Source organism: Podarcis raffonei, chromosome Z (genome assembly GCF_027172205.1).
Source record: "Podarcis raffonei isolate rPodRaf1 chromosome Z, rPodRaf1.pri, whole genome shotgun sequence".
Taxonomy (NCBI): Eukaryota; Metazoa; Chordata; class Lepidosauria; order Squamata; family Lacertidae; genus Podarcis; species Podarcis raffonei.
The window spans coordinates 17,685,660-17,698,121 of NC_070621.1; the positions used below are offsets into that span (position 1 = coordinate 17,685,660).

The 12,462-nt window shown below is 45.1% G+C and overlaps 2 protein-coding genes across 5 annotated transcripts in view; one reads left to right on the forward strand and one right to left on the reverse strand.

The window, feature by feature from the left end:
* FAM163B (family with sequence similarity 163 member B) overlaps positions 1 to 1,883 on the reverse strand; it is a 49,505-nt gene extending 47,622 nt beyond the window's left edge. For 2 of the 4 annotated variants that reach the window (XM_053374549.1, XM_053374546.1), the window contains exon 1: positions 1,338 to 1,652. The gene's annotated coding sequence lies outside the window, so the exon portion shown is untranslated. The other 2 variants (XM_053374550.1, XM_053374547.1) reach the window with 2 other exon arrangements.
* Positions 1,884 to 3,888: 2,005 nt separating this feature from the next.
* DBH (dopamine beta-hydroxylase) overlaps positions 3,889 to 12,462 on the forward strand; it is a 36,248-nt gene continuing 27,674 nt past the window's right edge. Inside the window, exon 1 of the mRNA XM_053373417.1 lies at positions 3,889 to 4,137. The gene's annotated coding sequence lies outside the window, so the exon portion shown is untranslated. The remainder of the gene's footprint in view (positions 4,138 to 12,462) is intronic.

Below are 12,462 nucleotides of genomic sequence, written 5' to 3' on the forward strand. Positions count from 1 at the left end.
AGTTGCCGTCTTAGTCATAATGTTACCAAAAACATTTCACTTCCTTTCCTGTAAAGATCTAGCATTTGAAACATGCAATGACCCTCCTGCTATATGGAACAGCGCAGGCAGGATGGCATGGAAATCACCACACAGGGGAAGTTATCTGTTGGAGAGTGGTCCTAGAAAGCAGCAGAGTTTGTTGCTGCAAGGTTCAAGATCACCTTTTGGAGGGCATGTGGGCCTCACATTTTAAATGTTGGGGAGGGTCTTTAGTGGGTGCTGCACATCTCTCCTGTTGCTCTGGGAAGAGGGGGAGATTCTGCACTCTACAAGATTGTGTGGAGCTACTGGAAGTTCTAGCAGGCATCCTCAATATGATCCTAGGTGACCATTTTATATTTTTGATGGGATAGCTCAGCTAGTTACAGCATGGTGCTGATAACACCAAGGTTGCAGGTTCAATCCCTGTGTGGGACAGCTGTTTATTCCTGCATTGCAGGGGGGTGGACCTGATGATCTTCAAGGTCCCTTCCAACTATGTGATTCTAAGCTCTAAATCAGGGCTAGGGAAACCTTTTCCTCTCTAGGTGTCACTGGACTCCCAGCTCCCTTCAGTCCCAGTCAGCCTGACCAACAGCCAGGGATGATAAGGGCTGGGATGTTGGTAACACCTGAAGAGCCACAGATGCTTCCCCCCCCCAACACACACACTCTAAATAAAGAGAAGGCACACTAGAGAGAAACATGGCTTTGTGTCATGGCCACAACAGCCAATAGGACCTCCAAAATCAGGGATAGTGTACCTTGCAGTACTGGGTGCTGGGAACAAACTCTAAAAGGCTGTCACTTTCATGCCTTGCTTGTGAGCTTCCTCCTAGTCCTTTGCTGAATCTTGGTCAGATCCATGAATTTTCTCCTAGACTGGTTTTCAAATAAATAAAATGAACACAAGATTCCTTTCCAATAATAATAGGCAGCATTTCGCCAACTGTTAGGGTCAAAGCTAGCTCTCCAACTTCTCAAACTGCCACCACCCATCCAATACCTTTCCCTTTTTAAACCGTGTGGGTTTGGGTATATATTGGGCATGTATTGTGGCAACAACACCTGAGCAGAGACCACCCCCACTTCTAGAGAGCATCCATTTTCTCACTCATCTTTCAGTCCCTTCAAAAGCAAGACCAGAATAAGCAAGGGATGGGGAAAGTCCCCTCCTCCAGATCCCCAAAATTACATTCAGCAGAAATGGGAAGGGGCAAAAGAGGGGGATCTTAAACAGAGAAATGACCATAGGAAATAAAAAAATGAAAACCGTTTTCCCAGCCACCTCCTGCAAATAAATAAACAAATCTTACCTTTAAACACTGGAATTGTATTTAGAGCCCCTTATATACATATATCTCTTCCCCCCACTTTTCGTTCCTTCAGGTGAGCACCATCTCTTCCAAAGCCTTCTACCTGCGGGGCATCAGCGCTAAGATACCGTAACTGGGGTGGGGGGTGGGGAGAGAATGTAGAGATATACGATCCTTCCAAGACAAGGCGGTTGCGAGCTTCGTTTTTAAAATAATAGTATTAAGTCTGCTTCGGACGCAGCTGAGCTCGGTTGCCCAGCCAGGAGCTCCACTAGTCCATCACACCTGAGCCATGATGGATGACGGGCCCCTCTCTCTTACCCTCTGCAGCGGGCTTTCCAAAGTTCAGGGCGGCGGGAGGGAAAGGCACAGTTCCGAGGCGCCCGGGCTCCGCTGGGGCGCCTGGGCTCCGCAGGGGCGCACAGGAGGAGGAGGAGGAGGAGGAGACGGCGAGAAGGCAGCAGCAGCAGCCGGCTGCGCGCTTGCCCGACGCGGCTGGTGCAGGGACGCGCTGCAGCGGCTGGGCAGGCGCTGGCAGGCGAGCGAGAGCGCGCGCGCTGGTCCCGAAGAGTGAGCGAGCCCCCGCGCGCCACTCAGCTCAGAGCAGCAGCTATAGGACACGCGCTGAGAATCGCTCTGGAAATGCTCTGCTGCTGGAGAGGGGACAGGATCCGCGCACCAGCAGGAGGGCGCCTTTCTTGGGTTGTTTGGATGGCTGTCCTAAAAGCAGCTGGCGCAGCTGCTATTGTTGTTGTTGTTGTTGTTCCTGCTATTCCTGCCTTTTCCCCAAACTGAGATTCAAGGAAGCTTACACAAATTAAAACAACGCAGATATAATGAAAAAGCTAAAAACAAAGAAAATATAACTGTTAAAAAACAACTGAACTATGATTTTTTAAGTGTGAAAAACAATTAGATGCCCTTTCTTTTAAAAGCATTCGATTCCCAAAGGCGTGTCCAAATAAAAAGGTCTCCACCTGCTTGCAGAATTCCAGCCACCCAAAGGAGAAAGGGGACAAATTCTTTCTCTTTTACCCCACCCCACCATAATTCCCAGTTCTTCCTACATAACAACATAAGAAGAGCCTGCTGGATCAGGCCCATGGCCTATCTAGCCCACCATTCTGTGGCCAGCCAGAGGCCCACAAGCAGATTCAGGCACAAGTGCAGCCCTCTCCCCTCTTGTGGCTTCCAGCAACTGGTATTCAGAAGTATTGCTCTTTCCAACTATGGAGGCAGAGCACAGCCATCATGGCTAGTATTCATTGATAACCTTCTCCTCCTCCATGAATTCGTCCAATCCTCTTTTAAAGCCACCTGAGTTGGGGGTCACCACTGCCTCCTGTGGGAGTGAATGCCATAAGTTAGCTATGCATTGCACAAAGAAGTCATTTCTTTTGTCTGTCCTGAATCATCCAACATTCAGCTTCACTGAATGGCCACGAGTTCTACTTTTAGAAGAGAGGGAGAACAAAAAAACTACCCACTTTCTCCATGCTATGCATAATATTCTGAACTTGTGGGGAAGAGACCAGTGGGCATTCCTGCTTCCTGAGAACCTTAGCTTTCATTTAAGAATGAACCACCCCCCTAAGTTTCTAGTCTTTATGGGGTGAAGCTTTGCTTGAAAGGGAGTAGATAGTGTCTGAGAGAATGAGGTGTCCTCTTGCATCACTCCCCCTCCTGTATGTACAGCTTTTGTGTGTTTGAGTGTGTGCAGGGGTGGCCCTATGATGAGGTAGAGTGAGGCAGCTGCCTCAGGGTGCAGGTGCTGAGGTGGGGGGCAGGGAGTGAACAGAGCTGTGAGTACCATGTGCCCTGCCCTGTATACCTTATGCTGGCTTGCTGCCCTTCAGTACAGTGGAAGATGCAGTCATTTCATCAGTATCGGAGTAAGATTCAGCTACAAGTCCTGTATGGGCTTTGGGGGAGAGTGCCATATTGTCCTTTGCCTCAGGCAGCAAAATGTCGTGTGTGTGTGTGTGTGTGTGTGTGAGAGAGAGAGAGAGAGAGAGAGAGAGAGAGAGAGAGAGAGAGAATCAGCACTGATCCCCATTTCAGTGTTTGCAAAAAACAAAAGCGTCTCTTTTCTCAGGGCTTTGCCAGTAACACCAGTTGGTTTTATTTATTGATATAATAAAAGTCCTAGGCTGTTGGCTGTGGTTTTAATACATGTGTGTGTATGTGTGTCAGAGAGAGAGAGAGAGAGAGAGAGAGAGAGAGAGAGAGAAGATTGTAGCATAACAATGGCAGGTTGGCCTTGTATCCTGAAGGTCCCTTGCCTGAAACAACCAGTCAGTATAGACAATACTGAGCTAATGGTCTGGTTCAATATGAGGCAGCTTCCCATGTTATAACCCTCCAACCACCTAATAAGTCTTAAGGGCTCCTTGGTTTCCTATGCTCCACCTTGATTGCTGAGATCCTCTGAGTGTGGGATATTTATTTGGGTGTGTCAAACCAACAATTCATGTTTTGCTAGATAGGCACACGATAGGAGCTGAAGCACACAGAGTTTTCCTGTAAACTTGCTAGAGAGAACTCTGTGAGAGATTCTCCCACTGTATCCTGACAGGGGGGAGGGCGTAGCTATATATTATCCTGCCTGTCTGGGTATGTTCTCTCTCTCTTCATCTTCCTCTCTCCACCATGTAAGAAATATGAGAACATCTGCAGTCTGAGCTCCAAGCTCAGACTCCATTTTTAAGCTAGACTTAAGTATGTCTTTGTAACAAGGATCATTTTAAGCCTGCCTGAATAAAGCTGCTATAGATCTGTTACTCTTCAACAAGTATTCTAAGTGAGTAAATGTTATTTTTATCTTTTACAAAGCTGTTTGTGTGATTGTTATTTTAAGTGGGAGAAAAGAAGGAAATATTAGCTGCAGCAATTATAAAATGCTTCAAAGACTGACTGGGTCAGTTAAGATAAAATATAAAGGATTAAAAGAAGATTAAAAGAAATCCGAAGAGCACCGGTAAGCGCATCTTACCTCGGCGCCATGTTGAAACGCCCCGAGATCGAAGGAAATACTAGGAAAGTCTAGTCTGCCTTAAAGCATCCTGGATTACTTAAACTAAAGGGCTAAAACTAGCCCATCTAAGCTTCCCTTTAAACTGCAAAGGGATGGCACTCTGTTAATCTCACAAATGTGAGGAAGTAAAGGTAATATCTAAAAAATATATCCTCTCCTACCATCTATTCACGTTCTCATAATGACAAGGCAATTCTGGTGGTTCTCTGCACCACTAAGGTTCAGTCTGCTTCTGTTGGGTAGCAAACCTTCAGTACAGCAGGCCCCGTCCTGAGGAACTCTCTGCCAGTTCAGCAGGATTCCTTCCAGCCTTCTTTGAGATTCCTAAAAAAACAGGCCTTTGCCATGTGGATTTCTTTATCCCAACCAGTTTTTATTAATGTTTTTATTTACCTTATTGTAGCTTTAGATGCTCTTTCCCATCTTGCAGTATTTTATTTTTTAAAAAAATGAATTTGCAGCCAACCTCTGAAGACTCTGGATGAATCACTTTTACCAATTCCAGATTCTGTCTTTCCCATTTTTCCAATCTTACATAAGGACTTAAGAAGAGCCTTGCAGACTTGTGGAAAACCCACAAGCAGGACCTGAGCACAACAGCACTTTCTAGTTGTTGTTCCCCATCAACTGGTATTGAGAGGTACCCTTAGAAAGCACCCCCTAAGTCCCTGGGCTTAGAGATTCTGCTATCACAACAGATGTCTATAAGAAAAGCCCTGGAGCTGGATCAGGCCAGTAGCCCATTTTCTCCAGCATCCTGCTCTCACTGTGGCCAACCAGATGCCCAGAAGCACCAGTTTGCAATTAACTACAAACATTCACATGAAAATGCATCTGCATTTTTCCCCTGTGCAATTCTGCCCAATATATACATTATGGTATGCAGAATTTCCCTAATACCATTTATTCCATACTGCTTAATCAAAACTATCATCACCATTATCTCAAAGCAGTTTGCAGAAAACGAGGTAAAATATTCATCAAAAACAGACTTAAAAAAATAGTAGGCACCACATGTTACCAAAATATAGCTAAAATCACAAATATATTGGATTGGATTGAATGCTAGTCCTACTCAGAGTAGACCCTTTGAAAATCATGGACGTGACTAACTTCCATGCAGTACATAAGAGTTACTGCCTCCAACCATGGTAGTAGCTATCAATGCCCTCCATGGATTTGTCCAATCATCTTTTAAAGCTATCCAAGTCTTCTGTGAGAATGAGTTCCACAGTATAACTCTGCACAGCATAGAAAAACGATTTCGTTTATTTTCCCTGAATCATCCAGCATTCAGCTTCACTGGATGCCCACACATTAAATACATTCATTTGATTGGGTCTACTCAGATTAAACTCACCTGGACACAACCCACAGATAATATAGTGCATGTTTCCTATTTTCACCAATACATGCATTTTATGTGCAGTTTCTCCTAATACATGCTGCTTCTTTCTTTAAGGCAAAATTCAGAGAAGTGGGTGCATAATTTTTTAGATACATACTTTTTCATATACAGTGGTACCTCAGGTTACATACGCTTCAGGTTACATACGCTTCAGGTTACAGACTCCGCTAACCCAGAAATAGCGCTTCAGGTTAATAACTTTGCTTCAGGATGGGAACAGAAATCGTGCTCCAGCGGTGCAGCAGCAGCAGGAGGCCCCATTAGCTAAAGTGGTGCTTCAGGTTAAGAACAGTTTCAGGTTAAATACGGACCTCCGGAATGAATTAAGTACTTAACCTGAGGTACCACTGTATTTTTTTATTAAAGAGTTTTCTTGGGTAACAATAGAACATATAGAGTCTCTGTTTTCAAGTCATAGAATCGTTCAAACAAATCAGTCATATTCAGAGTGAGATATTACTGTTATAGGCAATATAGGATTGAGGGAAAACAGGAGTGAGAACAGAGAGGGGAGGGAAAGGGAAGAGAGTAAAGTTTCATTCTTTCAGATAGTATATAAGCAAAAGTTTTGTGTCAACATCCTGTAAACAGATACTTTCTTTTTGCTGGTGGATTGAGAGTCCAGGGGGCCCAGGGTGTGGTTGGTTGCAGTGGGGTTTTGTGTTTGTGTGTGTGCACGCGCACTGTTGGGTCAAGTTAACCATGCTGATTTCTATGCTGTTGTGGGGGATTGGTTATTGTCTTGTTGGTTTGCATATGTAATAAAGGGGAGCCATACTGGGGTGAAGGTGCCCTCCTGTGTTTGTCCCCATGCTAACTTCAATTTGTTAATTAGTTTTTCTAGTAGGGCAGTTTTCCCTTAAGAGTTTGGTACCAGTGATCTGTGTTCACTACCGAGAGATCCCTCCAGTGTCTAGCAGTTGAAAGTAAGTGGTTTATGGTATGGCTTGGCTATCATTAATCACCACATAACTATCTCTGTTGAAGTGGTGCCAAGTCCACCATGTTTCCTCCCCATGGTTATCCCATTGTCTCTGTGGCAAAAGAGATATCAGGGTTTAACTTCCAGTGCTCCAAAAAGTCTGCTTTCTACACCGAGAGAGAGAGAAATTTTTGAAGGATTCATATGGGGGTTAGTAACCAAGAGTGGAACAACTGCAATCTTGCCCAAATACCACATAATAATCCTAGGGGTCAGTCCTTAGGACAAAGGCCAGCTAAACCCCCACACCCTTTCTTCAATTATTTGTGAGACTGTTATAAATTATGACTGAAGCTATCTGTCTGCCAGTTGAAACATACATCTGGAACACAACCCAATTGCTGGCTTAAGAAGAGATGGCAATTCAAAAGCTTAAGCGAAATGAAAAGGATGCTTTAATCCTTTGTACCTGAGAAAGATTCTAAACAGCCAGGAGGTGTTCCAACTGTATTTTGTTTTATTTTTAATCCTCCATCTCGCTGATGAAAGTGCTGGTTGTAAGGTGAAATTACATAATTACACCACTGTGAGAAAGGAATGCAAGATGAAAAAACCATCTCATTTGATGGCAACCCAGTTGTTTAATCCCCATCCGTATTTATTTAGGACTACAGCTCCCATCCGTGGGTGGTACTGTGGGTCAAACCACAGAGCCTAGGACTTGCCGATCAGAAGGTCGGCGGTTCGAATCCCCGCGACGGAGTGAGCTCCTGTTGCTCGGTCCCTGCTCCTGCCACCTACCAGTTCGAAAGCACATCAAAGTGCAAGTAGATAAATAGGTACCGCTCTGGCAGGAAGGTAAACGGCGTTTCCGTGCACTGTTCTGGTTCGCCAGAAGTGGCTTAGTCATGCTGGCCACATGACCTGGAAGCTGAACGCCGGCTCCCGGCCAGTAAAGCGAGATGAGCACCGCAACCCCAGAGTCGGTCATGATATATCCTCTGCCTCTTCCATCCCACAAAAAAAAAACCCTTTACCTTTACAGCTCCCATCAGTCTTAACCATTGGCTGTGCTGGCCTCCTCTTGTATTATGCCATGAGGCAGGCATGGGCCACTGCAGGCCTGGGGACCAAATGTGCCCCTCCAGGCCCCTCTAGCTGACTCCTATAATCTGTGTTGGGAGTGAAACAACAACACATGCAACAGGTTACCTGAACCAGCAGGGAGCAATAGAGAGCAAAGCAATCTTTTCCAGGCTTACAAGAGAAGAAAAAAAAAAACCCTTACTATTTCAGTTCTCTTCACCAAACACCATTTTATAAACCTTTATGATATATCCTCTGCCTCTTCCATCCCACACAAAAAAACCCCTCAAATGCTTCCACCTATTTTACACCCTGATCCTTTAAATTGCCCTTTCCTCTGTTTGTTCTTCCTCCATGATATATTTATTGCATTTTTAGCTCACATTTTCCTCCAAGAGGCTCACAACCATGTGAGGTAGGTTAGGTTGAGAGGCAGTGACTGGTCCAGGGTCACATCCAGTAAGCTTCATGAATGAGTGGGAATTTGAACCCTGATCTCTCAGTCCAACAATCTAATTACTATGCCACACTGCCCCTCCTCTCTTTGAGATAACCAGAGACAACGAGGCTGGGCCATAAATGGGAGTAAATGGGTATACTACAGAAAAGTACCAATGTTTCCTAAGCGCTCAGCCTGTGCTTGGATGTCATGCTCCTTCAGATGGCAGACAGGGAGTCAGACGACAGAGGCCTAATTTATGCCCAAAAAAAGTATTTATTTTATTTATTTCACAAGATTTGTGTGCCGCTTGGTTGCAATAAAACCTCAAAATGGCTTACAAAAAAAAGTGCAAGGAGAAGCATTCATTCCTGCAAGCTCCTCACTAAATGGAAGGTATGATGTAGCCCAGAATGAAGTGGTATAGTCCAAACCAGGGTCAGGCTACCTCAGCCGCTGTCTGTGAGCAGTAAAGAGGCTTCCGTTATCTGCTTTCACAAGGGAGGGCTTGGACATATTTGGAAGGGATGATTATCATTATTTTGTCAAGGTCTGTGATGCCAAGGAATCTGGAGTGAAATCTGGATAATGGAAAGGCATTTGAGATCAAGGCCCTCTGAGAGATGCGGATTTGTGGTGTATTAAAGGATTATTCAAATTTTCTTTATGCAAATGTGACTTTGCAAAAATTTGACAGCTGATGATAAAAAGCCCTGTTTAAGGAGGCTCCACTTGAGAGCTTTAGCACTCCATTATATGGTTTGATTGGCATGTCTGCCCAAATCCAGTCAGATGGGGCAGAAAAGGAGGAAGAGGAAGTAAGGAGGAAAGCCTACCCTGTTCTAGCCAAGTTTTTCAGATCTGGCAGAGACACCCTCATAACAGTGTCCTTAGAGGGGTGGCTATAGCTCAGTGGTTGGAGCATCTGTCTTGCATGCAGTATATCTCAGGTGCATTCTCTGACATCTCCAGGTAAGACTGGAAGAGACTCCTGCCTGAAACTCTGGAGAACTTCTACCAGTCAGAGTATACAATACTGAGCTAGCTGGACCAAGGTTCTGACCAAGGCAGCTTCTTCCTATGTTCCCGGGAAGGGCTGTAGCTCAGTAGCAAAGCATCTGCCTTGCATGCAGAAGGTCCTAGGTTTAATCCCCAGTGGTGTCTCCGGGTATAGACTCACAGAATCATAAAATTGTGGAGCTGGAAAGGACCTTGAGGGTCATCTAGTCCAACCCTCTCCAATGCAGGAATCTCAACCAAAGCATTCATGACAGGTGTTCATCCAACCTCTGCTTGAAAACCTCCAATGAAGGAGAGTCTACCACTTTCCAAGGGAGTCTGTTCCACTGTGAAACAACTCTTACCATCAGAAAGTTCTTCCTGATGTTTAGTTGGAATCTGTAGCTTGAATCCATTGGTTGGGTCCTACTCTCTGGAGCAGGAGAAAACAAGCTTGCTCCATCTTCCACATGACAGTCCTTTAGATATTTGAAGGTAGGACTGGTGAAGACTCCTGCTGAAACCCTGGAGAGCCACTGCTGGTCAGTGTAGACAATACTGAGATAGTGGAGACAATGGTATTACTCCAGGAAAACTGGTGGGAATTATTGTTAAAGATAAAATAACCAAGCATGTGGAAGAACAAGCCTTGCTGAAGCAGAGCCAGCATGGCTTCTGCAGGGGTTGAGTTCGGTCTCAACAACCTATTGTTTGAGAATGTCAAGAAGTATATAGCTAAAAATGTTTCAGTTGACATTGTGTAGTCAGCAAAGATTCTCAAGTAAGCTTAGCAGTCATGAAATAAGAGAGATCCTGTCATTTGTTTTGTGACTAATGCACTTTCCAAACTTTTCTGGAGCACTGCTGTTGTTTTTTAGTCGTTTAGTCGTGTCCGACTCTTCGTGACCCCATGGATCAGAGCACGCCAGGCACTCCTGTCTTCCACTGCCTCCCACAGTTTGGTCAAACTCATGCTGGTAGCTTCGAGAACACTGTCCAACCATCTCGTCCTCTGTCGTCCTCTTCCCCTTGTGCCCTCAATCTTTCCCAACATCACGGTCTTTTCCAGGGAGTCTTCTCTGGAGCACTACCCTGCCTGTTTTTTGCCTGATTAGAAATAAAGGCACTACTGTGCTTTGCCCTTACACTGAACCACAACGCTGGGAGCTGTTGTGTCTCCAACCCATGCCAATGTGCAGCCATCTTCCCTGCCTCTGGGTGACCAGCCACCCATCCTCTTTCTCTCCCAACTCTTAAGAGTGTGGTCTCCCTTCTCTGACAATGTGTGGTGTGACTCAGGCTCTCCCTAACTTCATCAGGATCCCCAGTAAATCGGATTAGGAGCATTCAGGTGCAGGACACAGATATCTGGTGGTGAATGTCAGAGGCCCTGGGGCATTGAATGTCCCAAGAGCTGCACGCGGTCCGTCTTTAGAAGAGCAGATGGAAGCCTGTCTCCTTCTCCTGCTCGCTTTGTCTGCTCCACCAATTTAATTTAAAACTGCAATGCCATACATCTATTTGATTGTAGCTCCGAGGGATGTTGCCTGCTCTAATCCCTAATTTAATGCATCAACAACGGGTTTTTAAAAACAACTTGTAAGTCACATTCCCTCCCCCTTTTGCTGATTTTTAGTTTCCCAAAGGATGTTTTCATTTCTTACTGGTGCAACACACTGAAAGATTTGGCTTTCTTGAGGTTTCTGGAATGAATATCTTGGATAATTTATCACAAGCCATTTATAGATCACTATATCTAAGGGGGTGCAGGGCAAAACACACTTACACCTCAGCACATACTAGGAAATGTCTCAAGGTAGACATTGAACTAGAAGAGCATGGGAGGGTAAATATCCATATCCATTGAACTGATCTTTCCTGCTGGCTTGGAGTTGACCATACAGCCCAAGCAGGGTTGCAATGCTGAGTGTTTAAGCTTAATTACATAGGCATAGATTGGATTGCCCTGTTTGAGTCATGCATGTCAAGAGTCAGGGGCAGGGGAGGGTCCTGAAAGCAAACAAACCCACTGCTCTATTCTGCCTCAGCCAGATCACACCTGGAGTACTGTGCCCAGTTCTAGGCACCACGATTAATGAAGGATATTGACAAGCTGGAATATGTGCAGAAGAGGGTGACCAAGATGATAAAGGGTCTGAAAACTAAGCCTTATGAGGAATGATTGAGGGAATTAGATATGTTTAACCTGGAAAAGAGAGGAGATATTATAGCCATCTTCAAAAATCTAAAAGGCTGTCACAAGCTTGTTTTATCCTGCTCTGGAGGGAAGGACCTGAACCAATGGATTCAAGTTACAAGAAAGGAGATTATGACTCAACATCAGGAAGTACTTTCTGACAGCAACCAACAGGTAGAGCAAAACCTCATATGAACTGTCATGTCTACGGAGATATTCACTACTGAGGAGAGCAGATGGCTTAAGAAAGGGGAAACCATGGGTTCTTAAGGTAAGGTAAAAGTCGGCACCATGGAGAGATACCAATATATGAGTTCAGCACCATGGATAGCCTTCTTGCAGCTCAGGTCAAGCATCCCATTCAGCACCATGGAGAGATACCAAAATATGACCTCAGGACCATGGACAGCACTTCTGCAGCTAAGTTCAAATATCCAGTGAGGTTCTGGACAACTGGCTGAGTTTAATAGCAGGGTTTAGTAGAGATTGACTAGAAGTCCTGCCCCCTGGCCAGTTAAAGGGTTGGTGCCACCTTCTCCAGTTGCTGGCTCCTTTGAGGTCATATATGGTTTTCCAGTTGTGAAGATCTCTCCTCAGGCCTTCCTTGAGCCTCCAGGAAGCCTGTGGACTAACTACCAAAGCCTGACAACAGAAGGATCTCCTTAGAGCTCAAGGGAGGAAAACTGGGCCTGGATCCATCACCTCCCTGGACCTGAAGTTGCTGCGTGAATTCACCTCCTGGGAGCCCTGAACCACTGCCCAACCAAAAATTAATTTTGCCTCGACCCTTCAAGTAGGAAATGTTATTACTAAGAGAGAGAGGCCGTGCTGGTTACATTTAAACAGGCAGAGAAAGCAAGAAAGAATATCCAGCTGCCTACCCCAGAACTACCTCCAAGATTAAACAGTTGCTCCCGATGCTTTTAAAGTATTGAATGACACAAAGAGACCTTGTGGGAGTCACTGACATGAGGCTGAGGGTCATTAAGAGAAATCTTAATATGGAAAGACAGCCTGTTCCATGCTGCCTCTTACGACAA